Here is a 26,661-nt window from a genome sequence, read left to right as displayed (position 1 = left end):
TCTCTGCGGGAGAGGGGCTGGGGGCGAGGGCTGCAGCCGCCTTGTTTTCGGCGCACGGAGTCAGCAGCTGTGATTTTTTTTTTTTTTATTTTATTTTTTTTTTTTTTTTTTGGCTGAATAATCCTTTACGGGGAGGGGGTGTGCGGGGAAAGGGAGGGGGGGCTGGGGGAGGAGGGAGGGAAAGTGGATCAACATCACCGAAGGAGGACAGCGAGCAAGATTAGGGCTGGCTAATGATAAATGAGAAGGCGCCGCTGACAGCTCCTCTCTCCGCGCAGCGCCCGTCCGGCTGCTCCGCGCTGCGCGCTCCCTCCGCACCCCTCCAGCCGCCCGCTCCGCTCCCTGCCGCCGGCCTGGCTTTATCCCCCCCCCTTCCTTTTCTTTTTTTAGAGATATAAATTTATTTTGTATATATATATATAATTTTCACCTCTCCGCATAGCGCGGGGGAGGGCACTTCCCCCCCCCCCCCTCTCCTCCCCGAGCATCTTCCGCGGGATTACGCGCCTGGCCGCGCTGCTGCACCGGCTGCCGGACGGAGGGACCACCGCGGGGCCGCAGCAGGGGGTATTGCCTTCGCTCCTCTTATTGGGGGGGGGGGGGTTGGGGGGTTTGGGGCTTAGGGTCGGGCCGGGAAGGGAGGGGGGGGACAGACACGACACCCCTCAGCACCCCACGGGGGAGGGGGGGATGCGATGGGGGCTGCGCCCCCCCCCCTCCCCCGCGCCCTTTCTTTCCCCCCTTGGAGGGCTGGGGCGGGGGGGGGGGGGGGGGATGAAGCCAGGGCGGTTTATCCGTGGGCTTTGCCCGTCTCCCCCCCCCCCCCCCCCCATCGTACCCGGGTGACCTTTCGAATCAAAGCCCGGCTCGTACCTACCAAGGTGCATTGGCCAGCAAAGACTTGGGGGGGGGGGGGGGATGATGATGGGGAGGGGGGGTGATGCACCCGGGCTCTCCCCCTCCCTCTGCCTTTCCCCCTCCCTCCCTCCCTCCTCCCTCCCTCGCTGCTCCCTCCCTCCCTCCCTCTCTGCTGCATTTTGCATGAGCTATCTAGGTCATTAGCATTTTAGCGTATGCAAGACTTGACAAAGCTGATGAGAAGCCAGATGGGCCCCTCTCCTCTTTTTTTTGCACCACTTGGGATCTGAGCGAAAGGATTGACTGCAGCAGGCGAACGGGGGAAGGTTTATTGCGCTCCTCCAGACCCCCCCTTTATAGCAGCGCGGCGGGGCTCGGGGAAGGCGGCAGAGAGCGGGCAGCGGCGGGCAGAGACGGAGGGCAGGTAACGGGGCAGCGCCGGCCCCCCCCCCGCCGCCCCGGCCCCATCCCGGGCCAGCACCCCCCAGCCTTTGGTTTGGTTTATTTTATATATATATATAGAGAGAGAGAGTATTATTTTTTGCCTTGGAGGAGGGGGTGCGGGGGTAAGGGGTAGGTTGGATTTTATTCTCTCTTCTCCCCCCCCCCCCCCCCGCCCATCGGGAAGGGCGCGCCGAGCCCTCCGCGGGGCGCGGAGAACAAAGGCTGGGCTCCGCGGGGGCGGTGGGCAGCGCGGCCCCTCTCCCACCTCCCCTCCTTCCCTTCCTCTCCCCCCCCCCACTTTTTTTTTTTTTTAATAATTTCCCCCCCCCCCCATTATATTTTTTTTTTGCCCTCCCGAGGAAAGGCCCCTCTCTCCGTGTTCACAGCGGACCTTGATTTAAATGTCCATACAATTAAGGCACGCGGTGAATGCCAAGAACGAGGCCGACCAGCATCGAGGCCGGAGGCGGCTCCGCGGCTCTCCGCACCCGCGGAACATCCCCCCCCCCCCCCCCCTTCCCAACCCCTCCCCAAGCCCGGCCGCGGGGCGCGCAGGGCAGCGCTGCGCACCGGCGCAGGTGGCACCCGCAGCGCGGGGGGGGGGGGGGGGGGGGGGGCGGAGAGGGATGGAGGGGAGGGGGGGGGAGCGACACCTTTTTTTGGGGGGGGGGGGGGTGTCCCTGGGAAGAAGGGGAAAAGGGGGGGGTCTGGTCTCTGCGCGCACACGCACCCCGGGAATGAAAATGAAATCCGGAGCTGTCACTCGGGGTGACCCGCGGGTGGGCCCCGGGGCGGGGGGGGGGGGGGCGCGGCTGCTGCCCCCGGGGCTGCTCCGGTGCCGCCGCTTTGTGCTTTGCCTTCTCTCGCTCCTTTTCCCCGCAGAGCGATGGTTTGTTGTTTTTTTGGGGTTTTTTTTTTTTTTCCCCCCCTGCTAAAAGCAAGGGCAGGTCTCGGGGTCACCGGGGGCTCACGCTGCTCCCCCGGCGGGGGGGGGAGGCTGGGGCAAAGCCGCTTTTTTTTCCTTTATTTTTTTCAAGCTTTAGTATTACTATTAATTTTTTTTTTTCCCGGTGGCTGTTTGTGTGTCTTTCCCCTTCACCCCCCCCCCGCACCCCCCCACCCCCTTCTCCTTTAATCCTTATAATTTAAATCAAAAGTGCCGGGGAGAAAAGAAGGGGGAGCGCTGTGTCTGCAGGGCGAGGCCGGGCGTAAATCTCTTGGAGGGATAAACATGTCATTTGTTCCCTTTGTATGGTAATGCTGTCGTGTCCCCCCCCCTTCCCCGGCTGCCCCCCCCCCCCCCCCCCCCCGCAGCTGCCCCGGCCATACATCCTCCCTACAAAAGATCCCAATTACCCATCGGCTGCCTCATTATACCCCTAACACAGCCCCGGCGAGAGGCGTGTGTGTGCGAGCAGCCGAGGGGAGGGGGCTGGGGGGGGGGGAGAAGGAGCTGAGGGGAAGGAGGGGGGGGGGGGGGGTGTGGGGGGGGGAAACAGCACCTGAATTATTCAGAAAATAAAATAAAATTCAAGAAACTGGAAGCCCGAGGCGGCGGGAGGGGAGGGTGACGGAGGGATGCTGCGACCCCGCGGCCTAATGCGGAGCGGGTGCCCCCGCAGAGCTGCCTACAGCGCAGGGGCTGCTCCGCCACCACCCCGCTTTTCTATTTTTCCCTTCCTTTTCCACTCTTTATTATTTTTAGTTATTTTTTTTCTCCACCTTTTTAGCCAGAGAGGTGCCCGGGAGCCCATGGCCACTTCCTTGCCCTTCACCTCCCTCCTTTCTCCCATCCCTTCTCCCCCTTTCCCTTCTCTTTGCAGCTGGAGGCCAACCTGCCCTGCCATCCCTCCATCCCCACGGCCGGCCCAGTAACCGTCCCAGTGGTCCCAGCAGGTGCCTCGCACTGGGCAAAGAAGGGCCTTACTGGAGGGGACGGTCCCCCACCCCGCGGGGTGGCCGCAGAGCTGCGCCCGGGCTGGGGGCCCTTTGATGATGGCGTGGGGGGGGTCCATCTCTCTTTGCAGCTCTGCGCGCAGACCCTCGCCTCTGGGACGGTGCCCACGGGAGCATTGACAGTGGCTCGGGGTCCCTGGGACGCCTCTTTGCACCCCCCTCCCCGGGGTGCTGCAGGTATTTCGGGGCAGCCCTCCCTGGGCTTGCATCCCAGCTGGTGCGGATGCCGCAAGGAGCCCGTCGGGTCGTGCCGTGCCAATAAAGCTCTTTCGCTGCGGGTTCCCGCATCCTCTCCTTTGTTCGCGGAGGTTTCTCACCCGTCTCTTCCAGCGGTGGAGGCAGGTTCCCCCCGAAGGACCCACACTCAGCACCAGGTGGGGGATAAATATTAAAATCCACCCCAAAATAAAAACCTCAACCTTTGAATTTGGCAGCCCGTGGTCACCTGCTCAACCCTGGGCAGGCGCCTTCGCATCCTGGACCTCCAGGAGAGTCTAAACGGCCAGAGGTCTCCTGTTTAATGAATAAAAGGGGGGAAAAGAAAGAGATTTGGGGTGCCTTCTATTTGGGATCGCCTCCATCCCCGCAGGCAGATCCCGGCCCCGCCGCACTATGTGCCGAGCATCCCTCTGCAGCGCCGCCGGCCCCCGCAGCACACGGCCCTCGCCCGGAGAGCCAGCGAAACGGCTTTTCCATTAAGGAGCTGTGGCACAGGAGAGACAAACAAGATCTAAATAACCCCAAATAAATAAACGACCAGTTTATTGCTTGCGAAAAGGCTGGGACGAAAAGACGCCATCACCTCGCACCCGAAGGCGGGAGGCCTGGTACCCCGCCGGGGCCCGGCTGCGTCCCTCGGGCTCAGCTCAGGGGGATGGATAGGAGGGGGCAGGAGGTTTGTATTAATATTAATCCCAAGAAATATTGCTATGTCCTGAATAAATCAGGCCGGGGGTTTCTCAAAGACCTTTGCCCCCTTGAGATGAGCTGCAGCACGGCCCCTCCTCTTCTGGGTGGACACTTTGGGTAGGGAAATGCTGCCGGGGGGGGGGGGGGGGGTGGACAGATGCGTTTGATTTTTTCTCTGAGGGATGGAGGAGGAGGTGGCACAATTTTATTCCAAGCACGTCAGCTCCCCCCCTCCATGTCCCCATCCCCTCCTTCCTCCCTCCACCCGCAGTCCGATGTAAACATAACGGCTAGAAACCTGCCAGGCTCCATCCCCGGTTGGATTATAGAGGGGGAATTAAGCAGCTTGTGCGAACGTTTGATTAACACAGCGATGCCCCCGAATAACCTTCAGGCATCTGGTCTCAAGGTCGTGCGCTGGAAGGGCCCAGCAAGGCCAGGGAGAGGGACCTTCAGGTACCCGCGATGCGGGGAGAGGAAAGGGATGGATGGAGCGGAGAAGCAGGGCGCGCAGATCCTTCCATCTGCAATTTTATGCCATTTTTATTTCTCCCCGCCCACGCCCACCCCCTGACCGATTCGCTCGCGATTGCAGCGCTGGTTTGACTCGAGATGCTCTGGCTCCGGCGGGGAGGCGGAAAGGAAGATGTGGGAAATTCCTCTATTTCCCTCATTTCCCAGCTCTCTGTTGAGTCCTAGCCCCATCTAGCTCTGCTGTTCACCTATTCATGAAGGATGATGGTCTTCATGTGGAAAGGTCTTTTCCTCCACATCCCCGCAGCATCCAGCTCCTTTTTTTCGGTTTATTTTTACGCCGCACATCTCCTTGAACCACAAACCAACACATCTCCTAGCAGCAGCAGTCAAAGCGGGCATTTTATTGGGAAATTTAATCAGGATTCGAGGGGAAAATCCTTTCTTAATGTCCTGGCTAGGCAACGAGCTCTATTAAATTACTTAGATTATAAAAAGGATCAAGAGTCCCGTATTTTTTTTCCCCTGTGCTCTTCCTGGACAACACCATCACCTCTGCATGCCACTCCATCGTCTTCAAAGCCCAAACAAGCCTCAATGACACAGGACTCACATGTCATCCCCCGATCCCCCCCCCCTTTCCCGCCTCCCCCCAGCAACAGTCTCACAAATCATCTCAAACGCTCTAAATTTAGACCGCCAGGGAGACCACAAACAGGGATTTCGATGACGTCACTGCTGGAAATTAAGGGGTCAAATAGGGAAGCTGAACGTGGCGCCCCAAGGAGCGCGGACGCTGCTTTAATGATGCTCCCGCACACCAAGGCCATCCGGTGTCTCCCATTAAAGCCATCTCAAAGCAGCCCCTCAAAATATATTTTTCCCATCACCCAAAATGCCCAGAATCGGACCCGTAATTAGATTAATTCCAATCAGGAGCTGCACTTAAAGACCGTGGGGACCCAACGGATCAGCACTGCCGAGATGCTCGGCGTGACCGGGTTCGCTCCAAGCCTGCGGGCGATGAGCAACCAAACGAGCAAAGCCGATGAGCTTTGCGCGGCGCGGAGGCTGGGACGAGAGGCGACTCGCATCTCCGGCCACCCTGGAGCTGGAAGGCGGGTCCAGCCTTTGCTACACGACTGGTGATGACAGAGGATACGCCGTTACCGTGGCACTTGCACAGTTGTGCGTCCATACGGTCCCAAGTCGTGCTGCGATTACGGGGAGGTGATACGACGACGGTATCCCGGTACCTATAGTGCTTTCTGCATGCTTTGCTCTGCAGCCAAGGGTCTGAGCCAAAAAACACTGCACAGAGGGGAAAGGGAGCCAGGGCTGAATCCCAGGGTGGGGACGGGGCTGCTCTGAAGCAAGAGGTCCCGTATACCAGGGGATGAGTAAAGAAGAGGGATTCCCATGGTTCCTACCGCACCGCAGTTGGCGGGGCAGATCCTGACCTCCTCGAGAAGATCTGATGGGTTGGAGGGCAAGAGTTCAAAGTCATCCAAAGGTTTAGTGGTGACCTGATACCTGGTGAAATCACAGTTCTTTAATTGCTACCAATGCCAGGAAAGATGTGAGTGGTGAACATATACATCGTGATACATAAAACACACCTATACGGCCCGAGAAAACCTGGTCCCTTAAAATGTCCATCACTTCATTCAGTGGAAACATCCTGACTTTAGGACATGAACCTATCCCAGCACTAAAAGCCACGTCAGCGGGAGCCTGGACTGTTCCTGTCCTGCGGCAAGGACATAGTGTTTTCAAGTGCGAAGGCTGCAGTTGGGTCTCTCTCAGGGTGTTTTGGGACCATTTCAGCCAAAGCGCAGGATAGCGAGAAGATAAAATGCCCCAGTGGTTGGTTGCTGGAGGTGAAGAGTAGCACAGCCTCTCCCCATACCCTAGGCAAGCTCTGAGCAGCCTGGCCAAGGGATTTATCCCCCTCCTGCTGGCTCTCCCGAGGGTATTTAGGGAGCTGGGAACAGGCTGGAGGCTCAGTGGAGGACGGTCCTCCTATACCTTGTGTATTTAAGCAGGGTCTGGTCCTCATCAAATGTTTTCCAAGTGTCCCAACCTCTCTTCAGCAGCCTTTAGGTTAGGGAGGTAGAGGCGTTGCAGAGGTTGGATTCACCCTACCAAATCTCAGCTGCCCAAAGGTCCTCTCGTGCCCATGAATCACATTGTGTGAATGTCCACCGCTGATGGACAGCCGTCCCTTGTCTCCAAGCCAAACCACCCTCTGGAGATGACTGTCTCCCTGCCCCTGTGGAAAGCAGTCCAGCTGGCAAGTGGAGACTATCCACCTGCCTTTCAGATGACTGCAATGAAGAGACATGTTCCTCAGTGCCGGTCTACGAATATCGAAACGGTTGGGGCAAGTGATAGAGGCCAAGGGGTCCAGCACTGCCAAGCGGGATGCTCCCGGCACAGATTACTGCTGAGGGGGCCATAACTTCTTGTAAAGTCTGGTCACATCCAAGAGAGGCTGAGATGATGCTTTTCAGGACCTGCTGCCTGCAGCACCTACATCCTTTGGTGGTCGGTGACCCTTTGCTGCCCTCCTACTTGTGCTGTGGCTTTCTGCAGCACCAAAAGGCTGGAAAATGCCAATTTGCCCTTTGTGTTTCATGTTCACCTTGCCCCAGTGGTGACAAATAAAAAATAAACCGACAAACCAATCTCCCCTTCGGCATCACTGCCTCCGACAGCCACGAAATATGACATGGTGAGACAGAGGGCGGAGGTTGGAGCTGGAGAGACAGCAGCCATCATGCCTAAATCTGATATAAATCGCTTTAGCCATGGCACCGTATGAGGATTTCTCCATCGCTGATACACACGGTGGCAATTTTATGAATGTTTGCTTATTTGGATGAAGACTTTTTCTTTTAAACCAAGATGGGATGAAGCGTTTCCATGTGGCATCAGCTGTAGAGATGAGCTAACGTTAGCCCCGCCGCTAACACGGGTCTTCCTCTGCAGTCACAGTCGCACCGATAATATCTTATATAGGGAAAGACAAAAGTAATACGTATGCATGTGTAATTTTCAATGTCAATGTGTTCAACTGTGAGTTGGAATCATAAAAGTTATTTCATTTATTACAATCATACATAAAGCCTCTTAGAGCTGCAGACTTGGAATAGGCAATTATGCCCATAGGTTAATAACATACAGCGATTTGACTGACAACTGGAATTAGATTTAAACATGGCAGAGTGGCATGCTAAAGGCACTTTATTAAAACTGTGACTGGGGATTTGTTCAAAATACCAGTCGCATACCTCTCCTGGTAAAATATTTATAGATAGCACTATATCGTGGCTTATTATATTGCGTTTTCTTGTCCTTTCCCCTACTACTTTGAGTTCTGCTATATAGCGAGGAATTTAGATGGTCAGATTTTCCTGGAGAGAAGGTAAATGCCCTGGGTTGCTTAACACGGGGTGATGGGATGGGGTGCGATACGCAGTGGGACGGGGCCATATAGAGGTGATATCCCCATACCTACGAGGGACCTGAATTCACCTCTCCATCCTCTCTCCATGTACACTCCCCAGTGCAGCATCCTTTTGATGCTGCCCTCGTTAGCATAGAGTTGACGATCCCGATAGCCCAGACAAAACCAGGATTCGGTTATCAAGACAGTCCGTAAAATAAATGGTGTTTGATTCAGTGGATACTGCGAGCTTTTCTTATTCTGCTATAAGGAAAGTTTGCTCTCATGAGGTTAGTTTAGCGTGGGAATGGATTGCCGGCAGCTGGGATGGACTCTGCTCCTGGGAGGTTTTAATACCAGGCTAGAAAAATGTGTGTCGGGAATGACATAAGAAAATATTTGATCCTGCCTTGGGACAAGGAGTGGGTTAGAGCCCCGTATTTCCCCCTGTTCTTGGAAAAAACACTAAATGACTTTACAAAATACCTAAGGACCAGCAAAGCTTCTGGGGCTGGACCAGATGACCAAGACTCCCATATCCAAAGGTCTCATTCCAATCTAGATTGGTCCATGAGTCTAGCTAGCTTGTAAATTAGGATTAAAATCCCAAAGGCTCTTTTTGTACCATTGCCATCACTTGCAGGCAATGGAAAAGACAGGCTACAACTGAAATGCCCATAAAATTAACCCTTAATTCCCCTCTCTTGCTTTCTTGCCTCGTTTATATGGTGTTGAAAATATCTATATAACAAGAGCTGGCTTGCAGCATAGTCCAGACCAGCAGCCAGCCATGGGCCAGGGGTTAAAACCCACCAATCCAGATGTACTGTATTTTATTCAAGGATTTCTCTTTAAAACTAGCAAGATGAAAATCAGCAGAGAAGAAATGGCAATAAGGTCTCTGGAGAGGTAAAAGGGACAGTCCTTGGGTTTAATCCGCTGAAGTCAGACGGTGCAAGTAGACCTCCAAGCTGGTGGCCAAATCCAGCAAGGTACAGGGAGGATTACAGGTGTGTTTAACAGAGGAAAAAAATCTCACCCAGCCCATCACTGGGTATATAATCCAGATCTCCAGACTCCCGTTCTTCTAGAATAAAACCTAACTGTGTAAAACCAGCCTTTAATAAAAAAGATTTTCCTTAGTTTCAAGGAAGGGGAAGCTGGAGGTGCACTCTGCTAAAAAAGGAGTTTGAATCCACCCCTCCATCACTGCTCCCTGCCTGGCTGAGCAGAAGTGTCCCTGGTGCCCAGGATGAGGAATGGGTTCCAGCAAAGCTCTAGCTCTAGATGTTGCTCCTACAGACCTCTCCAACCAACCTGGGGACCCAACCTCTAATTTCCAAGCTCTTACTACCCAACAATTAAAAAAAAAAAAAAAAAAAGAAGCCTGAGAGCGCTACCTATAAAAAGATCTCCAGTGCTCCTTATGCATTAAATATGATGGCTCACAGCCTTCCTGTGCTGCCACGACAGGCAGGAGAGCAGGTCTCTGGGCTGGGATTACCCAGTGGTGGTCCTGATGCTGCAACCTTCCCCCAAAGATCAGCCTGTTGCGCAGCTCCCCACGGGGTTGGCAGTGCCCACGGCAGAGGTGGCACCATCCCCACACACACAAATGCCTGCACACACTTTCCCAGCAGGTTTTTCCAGCAGATTCACCGAGCAACGGTGCCGAGGAAGACACACCAAGAAGATGAATTAACCAGGGACGTGTGTGGGGGCGCGCAGTGGCCACCGACTCAATCCTGGGGCAACTCGCTTTGTTAAAATGCCCATGGGAGAAAAGCCTTTTTTTTTTTTTTATTTTAAGCTCTGCAAGATTTATAATATTTTTGTTAGGTTCTCCCTCCTATCTCTGATAAAACTCATCCTGGCATGACTTCAGCCCAGGATCAGCTTTTAAAGCATGGCAGAGAAGACCTCTGCGATTTAAAGCAAACGTCCAGTCCTTGGCTGTAGCCCAGCCCGAATTCAGGGAGGTATCTAAATGTTTCAGGGCAAGGGAAGGGGGTGCACGTGTGAAACCCACCAGGGGGTGACATGAAGGATCAGGGCTGACAGGACTCCATTTAGCTGAGCCAACGTTTGTCCTCTCGTCTCGGTCCCGGGAAGACAAAGCACGGTGCACCGGGCGTAGGTGGTTTGTCACCCTTTCAAAGAGACGCTTGTGACAGGGCGGTTGTGTTGCCAGCTCGTGTAATTTTACCATGCATCTCATTTTATGAAGGTATAAATATATGTAGGAATACATATACATACATATATGTTGTTTTTCTTAAAGCCCAAGGCCCTGCAGGCAACTGATTTTTTCAAAAACCTCAATTTTCAAAAGGTTTGAGGGATGAGCTGAGTTTACTCTAGCAGCTAAAAAAACCAGAAGGCAAATTCAAAGCACATTAGAAAGAGTACTAAAAATACGATCAAGAACTTTGAACCAATTTTGTGATCTGGGGGTTTCTGGCCATGATTTCTGGACGGTTGGGGTTGGAGATAATGGAACTGGGAGCGGAGGGCGGCATGGTTTTATTTCAGGATCGATATCAGGGTGGAGCAAATGGTGTATTTATCTGCTAGCGCACACAAGTCTTAAAAGGTCTAATTGTGCCCTGCTTTACACTAATGCAGCTCTGTGGCACTGCCAGTGAGTACCAGGGTACCCAAAATGTGCTCGTTTGCTGTGCGTCATGTCCATCCCGGTCTCACCCCATCGTGCACAGAGTGTTTTATGGGTTATTGCAAGGATGGCCAAATCTACGCTCCATCCCTCACTCGTGCCTCAGGGTAAAAAAAGGGACCAACATCATCTTGTAGGAGTTCCCATTAGGAAATAAGAACCATACAGATGATCTTAATTGGGGGAAGACTTCAAGGACATACCCAGACCGGCAGAGATATCCAGGAGCAGTAATTGCACGAGGAGCCGAAATTCCCAGGGAGACCCAGCCCAGCCCCACAGACACGAAACCACAATTGTCATCTGTGATGAACAACAGAGAGGGGAACATACAGGAAACAGCAATTAAACCATTAAAGTCTTGGGCAGCTTCCCAGTGACCGGCAGCCCTTATCGATATAAATATCTCACACGGCATGAAAGGAGCTATTCTCTACCCGTTATATGCCCCTGATGACCTTCAAGAGGGACAAGCGGGTAGGGATTGTCACTGGACACATCAAGCTAGCATCTTCTGCTCCCTCTGAGGAGCAAAGCATCTAGAAGAGGGTTCAGTGCCGTTTGGGCAAAGATCTCCTACTCCCCTCCAGCAGCGCTCAGGGGTCCCAGTGCAAACTGAAATTATCCTATGGCCTAATTACTGCCTAGATCTGCTGCCTATAAATGGCTCGATGCAGACAACATTGGGTGGTAGTGGCACTCTTGGTGACGAAGAGCACAAAGAAAGACGGTGGGGTTCCTCTGTGAGCATGCGAAGGTGGCAAGTGTGCTGCTATTAACGTATTTCAGTGTTAAGGTAGAGGTTTTCATACTTTTTATATTCATGTTTTGTATCACACCCCAAACATCCTGAGCCTCAACTCACTCCAGCCTGGAGCGGATATAACACGTGCTATAATATATACCATCATATATATCCATCTATGTGCCAGCACATAAGGAAACATTAGCAAAGCCAGAGAGAAATCGTGGCTCCCGTTGGCCTGTTGTCCTGTGCAACGTGCAGTGGCCAAGGTGTTCTCCTGCAGTCTCAGAGACGTCTCCAGAGGCTCTGCAAGGACAGGGTCGTGCTGTGTGCGTAACCTCAAAGCCCCAGCTCCTGGATTCGAGGGATAATCTCTGCTTCTCTGTTTTGCTTTTTTTTTTTAAGTTTCCAGTCCCCGTCGCAGCAGGGAAAGGCTGGGAGGTGCAATAGAGGCTCCACAAGCAGCAGCAGGAGGGAAATCAAAAGAAGGTCCTTTCCATACGGACAGCAAAAAGCAGTCCCCACGCAGGGACAGGGCAGCACTGGCATGGGACTGTTCCCGATAGACAATTTGGATGCAGTTAGGAGGGGAGAGAGTTTAACAACCTCATCGTAGAACTGGTTAGTTTGCTGGTTAGTAACTAACTAGTACAGATGTAGCTTTTAGGGGAACTGGCACGTTGGCTTTGCGCTACCTGCTGGGTGTAAGGAAGAGGTACCCAGAGCACAGGAGCTTGGCTCATTTTGAACCTGATTTTTTTCTTCATGCTAAATAGAGAAATCTCTCATAAGAAACAACAGAGAGGCAATTTTTTTTTTTTTTTTTTTAAATCTATGTGTTCTCTGCAGCAACAGACACTCAAGCACAGCTTTGTGCCAGTGCCTGAGAGTCAGCAATAACTGGGAAATTGTCCAGTTTATTTTAATAGTCAAGCTGAGTGAAATGCAAAATAACTTGATGACTGCTGAAAAAATTTGGTCAGTAGTTACAAACGGTTGTCCTTTAATTAGCCAGAGGAATGGCCCTGAGACTGAGATTGGAACAGAAATAATCCAAGGAAGATCCATGATCATAAAAGACAACTACGAAAAGTTTGCAGTAGTCAGAAATCATTCTTGGCATTTATCAGCACAGCCACATGTTCTGCTTGTTGGGAGAGCGGGTTTGTGGCTAGATACCAAGACTGATTGCTCCATTCAATCTGGATGGGTTTTGTTCAAACCATCAACAGAAGGTTTAGCGGTGTTTACATTTAAATAGTCACCCTGGGTTTTCGAAGCCGTTTCTCCTTTGAGGGCTCTGGATCTATGACTGACTGAGATGAGCGATACCGCACACACCTCCCAAGGACCGTTCAGGCTCCAGCAGCCCCCGGCAGATGTATTCATACCGGGTAGTGTCAGATGTGCTGTTCTGGTTGTACCTCAGGCAGGAGGAGATGCTGCCTTGCCCCCCTGCATTAGCCTTGTCTTCACAACATCTACACAGCGTCTCCCAGTTGGCCAGAAAAATGCTATTACACACTGTTGGTACAAGATTTGGTAGTTTAACCCCAAGAATCGCTGCACATAGCTACGTCGGCTGGGCTTTGCGGTGATGGAGAAAAGGTGGAGACGTCAGTGGGAGTCCTGTGTGCTGAACTGCAGCGCTTCTCCCTTCCCACCAGCCGTGGAGGTTTTTACTGCAATTCCTCCCGTTGCAAGGAGTGATGCTGCAGTAAACAGCGTGTCTGCAGAATGATGAAACACAGAGGAACTGTAATGAGATTTAAAATAAAACCAGTGTTTACCCTGGCATGTCTGGTCTGGATGAATCCAAAATGTCAGCAGTACAAAACCCACAAGAAGGAGAAGCGCCCTTGACCAGACGCACGGGTGAGTTCCAGACGGGAAGCCTAACACAGCTCTTCCCATTCACACCCCTCTCTGCCAGTTCAAGAGGGCAAATCCTGCATTGCAAATAGTCCATCTAAATCAAGGAATGGCAGGAATTGCATTGCGTGGCCGAACCCCGTCCAACGCAGCCAGGGCACGGCACAAGTGGAGCGCGTGCTACGGGTCTGCCTTTCCAGCCTGCAGGAACCACGGACCTATGGCAGACGATCTGATTTTGGCACCGCTGTCCATTCCTGAGCAGAGATTAGCTGAAACGTGCAGAGCATCTCTCGACATTTCGGTGCGGCAGCCACTAGAGGGAGGGTTCAGTGCTGTACAGCCGCAAACTCGGTCCGGGAGTGGGACTCGGAAAATCCCTGCAGCCTTTGGGAAGAAGGAGCAATGCAAAACTCTGCGTGAAGGAAGGCAGGAGGCTTGCGAAGACGGACAGATGCAAGCGATGCACCAAGGAAACCACACCAAAATGCCTATATGGTTCACCATCATGCTGTCTCCAAGCAATATAGCCATTCGTTAAAAATTTATGCATGCCTTTGCAGAAAGCGATACCCCTCTAACAATACTGAGAAGCTGCACTGCTGGAAGGAGGCAGTAGAAGGAAAAGAATGAGCAAACTTTTTCACAAGAAACACAGCAACAGTTTGCTAGTTTTAAAGGAAGCTGCCATAAATATCCATTACTACATCCCTTTAGTCAAGCTTTTTACTTTCTATGGAACAAAAAGTCCCAGCAATGAAGACTTGCCAGGTCAGCCACATGCTTAGGTTGCTAAAGCTGAAAAGCCTGGATGGACATAGCTAACATCTCAGCTAGGTCAGGTGAGGTCCATCAGCCTAAGAGAATAGCCCATGCTGGACGGTTTGCAGGAGCCAAGCAAGGCGCTCCCCTCTCCAGCACCCACCGTCCCATGCACTGCTCATCACCCCACATGGCATCACCCAACCCCTGGGTGCCAGCAGGGAGCTGGACCTAGAAATATCCCATATTGCTCATGCTGATCAAAATCCACACCATGCCCAAATGACTCCCTGTGAACCAAAGCAAAGGTGCTTCATGTAAAGACCAGGTCTGTCCATTTTTTATGTGTTGGTACACCTCCACGTTTGTGCAAAGTTGGGGACAGCCCTGGGGTTGCCCTTGGCTGGGACGGCAGGGGGAAAGATGGGGCTTTTCCAGGTGCAATAGCTGCTGCAGGACAAAATGGTACCCAAGCATCCACGCTGTGGTATCCTCGTGGTGGTGATGCTGCTGGTTGCTAGATGGATTGAGGTTGCTTAGCAACTTCTTAGCACTCGAGAGGGAACGTAGGAGGGGGGCTGGCGTAGAGGCAGTGCTGCCTACCCGAGGGGTCAGGGAGAACCGAAGTGCCACTGCCACGTTGTTTGTGTGGCCATACACTGAGGTCCCCCAGGGTGTCTGAGACCTTGCTCCCAAAAGGCTCATGACACTGATGTGGCAGTGCGTCCAGTCTTGCAGGATATTCTGATGCCAAAAAGCCCATGAGGAAACACGCTGCTCTGCTTTGGCACCCACATCCAGTGGTGTTCCAGTGTGGGAGCTTAGCCACGCTCCTTGACTCTCCCATGGGACGGTATCATAGAATCATAGAATCATAGAATGGTTTGGGTGGGAAGGGACCTCCCAGCCCATCTAGTTTCACCCCCTGCCATGGGCAGGGACACCCTCCACTAGCCCAGGTTGCCCAAAGCCCCATCCAACCTGGCCTTGAACACTGCCAGGGAGCCAGGGGCAGCCACAGCTTCTCTGGGCACCCTGGGCCAGGGCCTCAGCACCCTCCCAGGGAAGGATTTCTTCCTTATATCTAATCTAAATCTGCCCTCTTTTAGTTTAACCCCATGACCCCTTGTCCTATCACTAAAGTCCCTGATAAAGAGTCCCTCTCCAGCTTTCCTGTAGGCCCCTTTAGGTACTGGAAGCCCAAGCCCACCTGGTCCCCAACACACCAGCTCTGGGACACAGATGCCATGAGGGTGCAATCCAAGGTTCAGCCAAGGAATTAGGTCCTGGGACAGCCCAGGAGCAGTGTAACAGGGAGGCTCAGCTCCAGCTGGAGAGTCCTGGCTGGGAAGCACTGCTGGCAACTCCAGCGCCGGAGCAGCACCTGGATAAACGAACATGTCTGGAGAGGGAATCTTCTAAATGACTTACAGGCACTCTTAAAACAAGTCTGTAAAACTTTGTTGGGCTTGCTTACAACTTTGTCAACACGAATCTGAATTTCCTAAAGTTAGTCCTGTAGAGCTCTGCTGCTGTTACCTCCTGTTGCAAGTGTTCTTGGGATACAGGCAGGAGAAAATCTGCAGTACAGCCTGAACAGTTAAAAACATGACTGTGTCCATGTCCAAGAAAATGCTCAGCCATGAATGCTGTCTGCTCCTCCAAGTCCTCCACAGCCTGAGTTTTTCCAGTTTTCCCTGACTACTGAAAATTCACCTCTTCTTTCCCCCCATGTAGAAGGAGTCTCTCACTTTCCCTACCCACTGAAGTTTGTACATGGACATCACATCTCCAGACTGGGAAGCAGGATCATACACACACACCTTCTGTTCTTCTACTCTTCCCTAGACACCACATCACCATGCTTGGAGACAGGATCCTGGGCTAGATGGACCTCCAGCCTCCTCCAGGGCAGTCATTCTTGGGATGTAGAGATCAACCCTTGCCCAGTACCTACCTCGCTGGAGTGCGGAGAAACTACTCTACAGGCTACTGCTCTTTTTACCTGCATTTTACCATCATATATATATTATTCTAAGGCTGTAAAGGCTTTAAACCATGCAGTCCTCTCACAGTATTTTTTTTCCCGATGTTTATGTGAGTCCCCAGCATCTCTGTTTCTAATCCAGAACTAACGTGCATTTTCTTACAGCATAAGCAAATAAACGTATACCACTTCAGTCCAAAAGCCTGTAGATTTCTTAAATATATTTACCTTTACAACATAAACCTCTGCTCTTTTGTCTGGTTTTTCTGTGCTACATTTTTTCAAATTTCTCCTGAAAGAAGGAGGAAGCTCTTTAATAGCACAGTAATACCCTACTCTCCATCACTTACCTACCCAATATTTTGCAGATTCACTGTCAATCATTTGATACCCTGCTCTGCTAACTGCTGTCATTCGACTGTTTTTCTATCCTTCGCCCTCCTGCCACCAAATTATTTTGGTGAATACAATTTTTTTTCTAGTATTATATTTGTTTGCATTAAAATACCTACAAGGATACAGTTGTTTGCAGTACAATATTTTAAGTCATTCGATATTATGTTCTTTAAGCATCACACCGACACTATCATCTTGTGCCTTTGTTCGGGGATGGGTTTTGGATGGGAGTGATTTTAAGCTGCAGTATAATGTCCCTGTGCATTTCAATTGCTCTATTACATTAATTCTTACAGGAAAATTTGTTTTCCTTTTCATCAAACCACTAACCAGCAGACTTTTCAGGACCACAGCCTCGCTGTTCAATGGACCTCCTCTCTGCTAAAGTTTTCTATCCTACACTTTTATTTGTGGCGTTTTTCTTCTCAAACTTTTGCCTTTCCTTTGCTATTTCGATTCTTACAGGTAGGCCTGCTTTTTATTTGTTTTGTTGTTGGGGTTTTTTTTCTTTCTATCTCCCTGTATTCCAGTTCCTCTGCATATAATCCCTATCAGTGCATCAGACTCTGACAGATTTTCAGCCTTTGTACAGACACACCATTTCCTGAAACAATTTGCAGTTTATCTTTTTTGAGTTTATCTTTACATCAGGTGCAGAAACACCAACTCAAGGAAGGAGTTCTCCATCATGAAGTCTGAAACCTGTCCCTGTTCAACAGGATGAGGTTTTTCTTAGCAAAGCTGGCACTGCAGTTTCAAATAAAGGTTAATTGTAAGTAATAAGAATTCAATTTGTATTCTTGGGCAGACTGTATTCTGTATTCTCCAAATTCTCACTCCTTCTAGTTTTAAGGGATCTCCTACCAGCCTTTAGCTCAGATTTCTCTCTCCAGCTCCCACTCTGACCTGAGATCCCTTTAACCCTCCAAACCTGCATACTAATTCCGCAGTCTCGAAACCCTAACCATGAACCAAATTTCCGACATAGAATTGATATCTCTCAGGAGTTTCACTCCTTCCAGAGGTATGTTGTCATTGCATTTCTGCAGCACAACTTGCTCTTCTTTTAAATGGAAGCTATGAAACCAATTTAATTCTCAGACCTCTAAATTGGGGTTTTTTTAGTGGCAACATAGTCTCTCAACACCCACTTCAGCAGCACCATTTTCCCTCTGAAAAAGTCAAGATTCTTACTTGGATATTTCCCTGCAGCCTCCTGATTGTCTGGGGATTTTGGCTGCGTATGCGCTGCTGCGGACTCCACTTTGGCTTGTCCATCGAAGGGGGCAGAGCAATCATCCAGAGCACGCTGAGCTGTACACTACGGTCAGAGCAGCCCACGGGCATGGGCCTGGTGGGTTTCTCTTGGCTCCATCCTTCCATCCTTGAGAGGACATCAGGCATGAGAGATAACCCAGGCTCCTTCCTTACAGGGACCGCGTAATCCCTCTTAGAATCTCCCTGATGTTGCCTTCAGCAAGGGCAGGAGAAACCTGGGCACAGTCTGAGAATGAAAGCCTGCACAATGTGAAGCTGGGAATGAAGTTCTTCTCCTTCAGAGCTCATGAAAATTCAGAATTATCAAACAGTATGAGCACTTCCAATCCAGGTTAGCTTAATACATACTAGGTGCTCATTAGCCAGGTCCTTGAACACGAGGAGCTATGAGAGCAAAAGGACTGCTTTAATGGTGCAACTGCATCTATGCAGTTTTATTTGCACAGCCAGAATGGGATAAAACCGCAGTTCTGACTAACAAATCTATCTCAGTTAGTAAAACTCCATGGTAAATACCAAATCCAACACAGCATCAGTTAACCAGGTGGAAAAAAACCCCACTTGCATGTATGGTGTGGGTTAAATCTAACCTGAGCTTATATTAATGTAACTTCACATGTCACAGGTTTTAGGGCCAAAATCTTTGTGTCATTCTCAGAGGTATTAATGGCAGCCAGCAGGTGGGCAATGCCACTAAGGGATAGCACAGATGGTGTTACAGCCGTGAGTCAAAAGTACCTACTTGCTTTCAAACTCATCAGAAAGAGCAATCAAAACCTTTCTTGGAGAAAAAGTAACAAGAAACCCATCCCACGGATGGACTGCAGAGGTCCTCAGTGCTAAAATGGACTCATGGGTTTCCATGGGTGGACATCCATGGATCAAAACATGGGTTAAATGGTGGAGAAGGAGCTGTGACTGAAGGACATGACAGTGGCATGCCTGGGAGCTTCTGCACTGAGAAAGGATTTGAAGGGCGTTTGGGCGGTGATAAAAAAGACTGCACAGTGCCTTTATTTAGTTGCTCATCTTGATAGAAGTACCCTACAAAAGCCCAAAGCTTGTTTAACAGTTTAACTTTCACATGCATCCTTAGGAAACATCTGACATACTGGTTCTATACAAAGAACCATAGTAGTACCGTACAGATGACTGACTTGGTTTCCCAGTGGGCGTGTAAGTAAATTAGCAAAAATAAATGTCATGCGGCTATGACTTACTCTATTTCTAAAGGATCTGTTTTCCCTCTGTATTTTTGTTTGTTTAACACGTTCTTAATTAAATTCTGTTTTCTAGCATTTGAACTAGCGTGATGACACATGATAAAGTTGTTTAGAATTCAAATTTTCCTTGATTTTTCATTGTTGCAAGGGAATAGATAACAGTAATCTGGGCTCTACAAGCCTGCCTTCCCCTAGTTGTATGTGTCTGTAACATCAGCTAAGCAGAAGCTCTCATGATCAAAAAACCCTACTGATTTGATGGCTTTGTATCACTATTTTGAGATGATTACACACAAAAAATAATGTATGGGCTCCCCCTTCTGCCTGAGAACATCGGTGCATGAAAAAGAAGGGCCAGGATGGCTTTCTGAAGTGCCAAGTACTGACAGTTCCTGTAGAATACACCGGGAAATGTGTTAAGCATCTCCGAGAAGCAGGACCAGCCTGTTCCCAGAGCCACACACTTCTTTGTTCATCATATCCGTGCTGGCGGCGTAAGGGAAAAGCAGCTCCACTGATTTCTGTAACACTTGGAAGGACGGCAATGGAGAACATTGCAGATCTGCAACCTACAAATGGAAAAGGGCCACCGGGTTGTTTGGAGTGAGAGTCATAGAATTATAGAATGGTTCGGGTTGGAAGAGACTTCACAGCCCATCTAGTTCCACCCCCCGTGCCATTCATGGATTCGCGTGCACATTCCTGGTTTGTGTAGAGCAGAGGGGTCGGAGACCTCAGTGGTCTCTCCTGGCTGTAGGATGTATCATTAAAGCCAAATTCTGATACGGGATAAATCCACGTGTGCCCTGACAAGTCCAGCAGCAACCACTCCAGTATTTCTGGTTCTGCTTCGAATTAATGAAAGTGTGCTCCTTCTGCAGGGTAATTTGTTAAGCTAATTCATGTGAATATTTAACTTGCAGGTGTCTATTACAATCCAAGTACTGCCCTCAGGTATGTGTACAGCATCACCCGTGAACTCAGATGACTTATGGGATGGAAGAGTAAGGGATGGCCCGTTCCTGCACAGCAGAGCAGTTGAAAGCCGGTGACGAAAGGGATGTGCAAAGCTGAAAGGAGGGGAGCTCCCATGGGAGGCAGTGGGAAAAGATCCCACTAACCTCTTGGTGAGCAAGACGGCTTTCCCTCATATTTTTTAATACTGACAATTCATTATTTGACCATAGCCTAGCAGTGACTTAGCACTTGGAGCACGTACAGTGAAACGTTACACGAGGTCTCTCAACTCATTTGAGGCAGTGAAGGCTGGCTGCATCTGGCAAAGCCCCGAGCACTTCATTTCCACCAGAGTCCCCAAACAGAACCGTCGTGAAACATCCATATCAGCCCTAGGATTTGTTAGCTGGTTGATTCTTCTTGATGCTTTACATTTTGATACCTTTATTTGGCTTATCATTATTTTAATTTCACAAGGGAGAGAAAGGAACAGAAAAACTCAGAGAGCCGAGGTTCTATATTGAGTCTGAGCAAGGATCTCTGCATGGCCTGTGTATTTCTGAGATAAAGATTCTGAAAACTCACATTTTGCTACATCTTCACCAGTAACAATACTTCATGAAGGGAAAAGAGAGATGGAGGCAGAGAAGGGAATGGTTAAGAAGAAAAAGCCAGAGGGCAGTCTGTCACAGAAGAACCTGGGGGACATTTTCATTCCAGAGCCACTTTCTCCAGATGAAATTTCTTGATTCAATATTTGCTGAATACTAGGAACAAGATTGTAGCTGTGAAGTTGTTTGACTATGGAAGAACCTCTTAAGAGACAATATCTACTACAGGCAAACAATAGGCCATATGTTGTACGAAGCAATTCTGTGCAAGAGGGATGTCTCTGCAAAGAGCTGGCCTTAGAGCTGAGACATGGTGGAAGAGGTGGCTTGGTCCTTCTGGCAGCTACATGCCGGTCCTTGCTTCTCTGGTTGCGATGGCCTTGTGCTGTGCAGCAACCTCTCCTTCATGTTCTTTGCTCGTAATAACACAGTTCCTTGCCTTTTTGAAAACTCTAAAAACTTACTGGCACAAAATCGATGGTCCTTCCCATCCCAGTTACTCTCATTCAGAAAAAATATTCCCAAATTTTAAGACAAAATATTTCTGTGTCTTCTTAATTTTGCAGCCATCTTTGAGTGAAGGATCAGAGTAAGCTGAACCAAAATGCTTAGACACCAGACCCCATCCTGACCTCCCTCTGTGTAACACATTGAGATATGGATAGGTACCTGAGGGAACATCTAATATCAAGGTTCACCCACACAGAAATACCACAGTGGCTTTTGATTTAGGAGCCAAACAGGTTTGTTTGTTCGATGGGCACCTTTCCAGCAGAGGCCCATGACATCAGCTTTTAGCAGCACACTTGCCAACACTTGACATTTTATTAAAGCCACAGCTCACTGAGTGATGTAATTACCTGGGCATTTCCATTTTCATTTTTAGTAAGTCCAAATTAAAGTTCACATAAAGTACATTTTTAGCCCTTCACCAAAGATTACTACTTTTTTCCTTTTTTAACACTTTCCTTGAGGTAGTTAACCATTCATAATACCTATCAATAATCACTTAGCTGAAGGTATTATTAGGCTTTCGTCCACACTGGTAGTCAAAAACAGTGTTTCATTCTTTTTACCAGGTATTCTTTAGTGTATGAGAAGCAATACCTAGTAGGCACAAAGAAAAAAGGAGTCCCCCCAATATTTACCTCTCTCTGATAACCCGTGCTAATGAGTTTGTCACCATTTTAGCTGAAACACAGTTTAAAAATATCCCATCTTGTGTCCTAATGAGCGCAAGCCCTGGGAAGGGCCACATAATGGTTGTGGCAGGATGAGTGGAAATCCTCTGCCCAAACTGAGGGTGCCAGGGCCGTATCGGTGCCTCTGTGCTTGGCTGCAGCGGTTTAGGAGCCATGGGAGGGTTGCCAGCATCTCTTTGCTCTCCCAGTTTCACCCCAAAGGAGCTGGTCCAGGGGGGGTGGGTGTTTACGCTGCAAGGGAGTAGAATCACAGAATGACAGACTGGTTTGGGTTGGAAGGGACCTCCCAGCCCATCTAGTTCCACCCCCTGCCATGGGCAGGGACACCCTCCACTAGCCCAGGTTGCCCAAAGCCCCATCCAACCTGGCCTTGAACACTGCCAGGGAGCCAGGGGCAGCCACAGCTTCTCTGGGCACCCTGGGCCAGGGCCTCAGCACCCTCACAGGGAAGGATTGCTGCCTCCCATCCCATCTCCATCTCCCCTCCTGCAGCTTCAGGCCATTCCCCTTGGCCTGCCCTTGGCACCAGCCCCTCTCCAGCTTTCCTGGAGCCCCTGCAGGGACTGGAAGGGGCTCCAAGGTCTCCCCGCAGCCTTCTCTTCTCCAGGCTGAACCAGCCCAACTCTCTCAGCCTGAGGTCTCCAGAGCAGAGGTGCTCCAGCCCTCGCAGCATCTCCGTGGCCTCCTCTGGCCTGGCTCCAACAGCTCCATGTCCTTCTTGTGCTGGGGACCCCCGAGCTGGACGCAGCACTGCAGGGGGGTCTCAGCAGAGTGGAGCAGAGGGGCACAATCCCCTCCCTCGACCTGCTGCTCACGCTGCTGGACACGCAGCCCAGGACATGGGTGGCTTTCTGGGCTGCCAGCGCACATTGCCGGCTCATGGTGAGCTTCTTGTCCCCCAACACCCCCAAGTCCTTCTCCTCAGGGCTGCTCTCCATCCATTCCCTGCCCAGCCTGGAGTTGTGCTTGGGATTGTGCCAACCCATCTGCCGGACCTTGCACTTCCCCTGAAGAAGTACTTCCATGTCTCCAGCTTTATAAAAGCAGCAAAAGAAAATCAGTAAATAAGGACAGGAAAGGGGAACATTACAATTAAACCTGATTTTGTTTTGCTGCTTAGCCACCGGGTGTCACTCTTGTCTATAGAGTCAGAAAGGAATTTTCAGTCGCTGTTCAAATCCTGTTTCATCAATAAATCCTGCAGCTCCCAGTGGTGACAGCAGCATTCCCATTTATCACATTTTCCCAGGTTTCAACATCAAATCACCAGTTCATTAAATTTGGGGGTATCTGGAGTTGGCATTTTAGCCTGCGGTGCTATTTGCTGAAGACAGGCAAAACACATTACATTTTTATTAGTATTATTAGTGCAAATGCAGCTGGAAAATTTAGATCTGAGTTTGGACTAGGAGCTCGGCCAGTGTCTGGATCACTAGAACGTGCCTTGAAGCTGTACAGCTCCTGGTGAGAGAGCAGGTGAAGAACAGAAAAAATGTGGATGGGCAGAAAAGCAAAAAAATGTGGCTTTTGCAGGTATCTCCTCTGCAAAAGTGGGCAAGAACAACATAATTCAGCACATGAAGCCATAACATATTCCAGCCTTTGAAGTCAAGGCAGTTCAGCTGTGACCCATCACGAATCTCAGAAGTAATAGGAGATAAACGTACTAGGAGATAAACGCTGCGAACATTAGACAGCTCTCTAACTGCATTCTTCAGAGTACGGCAATTGCCACTGTGCTGGGTTTTTTCACTTTTCTAGGACTACAAGCTTGTCTTGCAACCGTTAAACATACTCTCTTGCTAATTTTGTATTTTTCAAGTTCTCTAGAGATTCTCCATTTTCTCCATGGACAGAAAAGCCATGTTGTTTTCAAACAAGTGAAATCCAAATTCAAATCTTTATCTGAGGAAAGAACTGCTCAAATACAATGCAACGCGCCTGGTAAAACCAGTCGCTTTGAAACACGCTGTGTCAGCAAACTGAACAGCTGGTAAAAATAATAAAAATTTTTGGTAAGATGAGAAAATTCTCGAGAGCCTCATCCTACGAGCACATAAATTGCTAATATTACCTGGCCCTGCGTTGCTGGGCCACTGTAGGGGAGAAGCACCCCAGCCAAAGCGTAGCTGTAAGAAACTTCACCACCATAAACAGGTTTATGGAGTGATCAGAGCCTGGCTGTCGAGTTGGGATCCCCTCTGGGTAATACAGGAAAGAGTATTAGGTCCTGTAGTGCCATGATATTTATGCCCAGGACTTTGAACTTTGGAATAACTTTAAAAAAGTGGGGGCTGTCTACAAAAAGTTTGTTTCAGGTTTTACTCTGTTATAATCTAGTATTGCAAGAAGACTTCAAGAGTTCATTTATTTGTCCGGGGATATTGCTCACAGCGAGGGCAGGAGGCCACGCTTTAAAAGTCCATCCCAGGATCAGTAAAATTCACAGTTATGAATGACCCTGGAAATGATCAATCCTTTGATTTTATAAAAGTCCTATTAAAATAATAGAGCACAGAAAGTGCTTTGCTAAAATTAATGTGAGTCTCCTGAACCTGCACAAAGTATTGCATGAGAAATTTCAGTAATTCCTTTGAAAAAAAAAAAAATATAACAAGCAGAATTTTGACACAACTGATTTGGAAAAATTTATTTTCTGCTTTATCCAGATTTTTTGACCTGTTGTTAACACTGATTTCCCTTGGTGCTTTCTTTCTCAATTACAGCTGAAAGAAATTTATAACAAACTTGTCTTCTGTTTTTGCCTATAAGTGCCTACAAATTTCCACTACATTTATATATTTGTATCTTCAGACTGAGAAGCAAGATAAACCTGAAGTCAAAATTAGCAGATCAGAATAAAACTCGTTACCCCAGGGACTGGACAACCCAAAAATCTATGAAAAACGTATGACAGCAACAGGTTTTATTTTTTAAATGTTTCGTCAAATACTTTTGTGCTGGGGACCTGATCACTGAAGATGCTCAAGAGCTGCTGGGTGCCCTAAATGCCTCCCAGGCTCTGACTGGGACTGTCCCAGTTGGTACTCAGCTTCTTGCAAAAATGGACCCCAGTGACACTTAAGAGTTTGCATACAACTAACTAAACACTGATAAGATCCTCTGTTTTAGTTTTCCAACGCCTGAATGATTTATGGGCAGAAACTAGGTCTACAGCAAATTCATAATTGATGCATCTCTTTTGATACAGCCTAACAAATGAAAAAAATGGATTTAAAATATGCTTGATTTGTTACTCGTTATGGTTTGGAAGAAGACATCCAAAAGACTGTCATCTTTTCTGCCTTGCCCCGAGATATAATTATATCTAGATGATCTGAGATCTAAACCATTCATACCTTCATCTAGATAAAACCAAAAGCCAACTTCGTCCATTGCACCCTGGTGATACACACACCCTAGGCATCACAGTTATGTGGGACCCATGAAATCCTTTTAACTTGGTTACTTCTAAACAATCAATTGTAGTTAGCTGCTTATTAAAAAAAAAAAATAATAAATGAGAGGAAGGACCTGATTTTCTTCTCTCCCCATCACTGCTTTAATCCCTGCTATGATCAGGTGGGTACAGCAAATAACTGTGGCTCCTCAACCTGATGAAAATAGTGTTGCATTCAGAAACTCGATAAATGAATGGGAGGGACAAGTAATGCCTCTCCCCCAAGGATGTTTTGTTAATTAAATTAGCATTTAAATAGCCAGAGCTAATCTGGGAAGTCAGCCCCTCATTACAGTAACTAGGAAGGGGGAAAAGAGCTGGAGACAATTCCCTACAAGATGGGGTTAAGTTGGCGTTTCACAAACTATTTGCCCAGCCTGTCCCTCCCAAGTGAAAGCTGCCACCCCCCTCCTTTTCCTCCCAGCATAATTAGCATGTTCCAGTGCTGTGAATGGAAACAATATCCTCCCTCCAAGCTGTGCCCCTCCAGGGAGATGCTTCCCACAGATTGTGAAACAACCGAGCCAGGGAAAGGGCTTGTCAAGGAATTCACAGTGGAGTAATTACACTGAGGTAGCTTGTGCCAGTGCAAGATGAGTTGCATTGCTGTAAATTCATTGCAGGAGGTAGGGGCTTGCAGAAAGGAAAAGTCCAGAGGCAGGACTGCAGAGAGCCATGAGAAGTTATTGCTCCCGCGTGCCTTCCCCGAGCCCCGATAAAACCCGACGTCGGAGCTGAGGACGGTTCTTTGGGCTCTGAGGATGTCCCCATCTTTGAAGAAGTTTGCAGAAAGTAGCAACAATTATATGTGAATTAGAACTGAAGGAAGGCTAAAAGAGTGATTTTTTTCAGAGTTTAAAATAAATTCTTCATTCCAAGTAGAAAACTGGAGCAAAGCTTGCAAGAATTGTATGTTTGCATTTGTTATTGTCCCTGTAGTTGAAAGACGCTGGCACCTCTTTCTACCAAATAAAGAGGTGGTATGCAAACCTTTCCCCAAGAGTCTTACTGTTTAATTTTACATATAACAGAGAGGCCAGTGGTAACTAGGACCAGAGGAGAAGATGCAGGAGGATTGGATTTGGGTGACACCTGCTATCCCCAGCAGCATGCGCATCTGGCGGGTTTCACCCCACTTATTTAAATCAGATTCCAGGTGACTCAACCTGACATAAAAAAACCCCAAAACAAACAACCCACCCTCCACTTGCTGCACAGGGCTCCCAGCTGTAAAGCCATGATTATATTTATCTCCATCGCGAAGTACTCGGTTTCAGAAAACGTTGGTGCGGTTTGCTGAGGCCCCAGCTGGAAAATACCACAAGAAGTTCAAAGCCTGGTTTCATCCTGTAATCGGATCCTCAAGTTCACAAGTGCAAGAACCAACTGTGCAGGCTGAAAGCGG

At 49.2% G+C, this 26,661-nt stretch overlaps 1 long non-coding RNA gene across 1 annotated transcript; it reads left to right on the top strand.

The window, feature by feature from the left end:
• The first annotated feature begins 1,025 nt into the window (after positions 1-1,025).
• On the top strand, positions 1,026-3,784 carry LOC142601236 (uncharacterized). The gene is made up of 3 exons (XR_012834842.1): positions 1,026-1,352; positions 2,460-2,556; positions 3,330-3,784. It is a non-coding gene; the product is annotated as an uncharacterized LOC142601236 (long non-coding RNA).
• Positions 3,785-26,661: the final 22,877 nt, after the last annotated feature.

The sequence above is a fragment of the Balearica regulorum genome, chromosome 3, assembly GCF_011004875.1.
Source record: "Balearica regulorum gibbericeps isolate bBalReg1 chromosome 3, bBalReg1.pri, whole genome shotgun sequence".
NCBI classification, from domain to species: Eukaryota; Metazoa; Chordata; class Aves; order Gruiformes; family Gruidae; genus Balearica; species Balearica regulorum.
The sequence above is the reverse complement of the archived record's forward strand: the minus strand, read 5'-3'. Positions and strand labels throughout refer to the sequence as shown.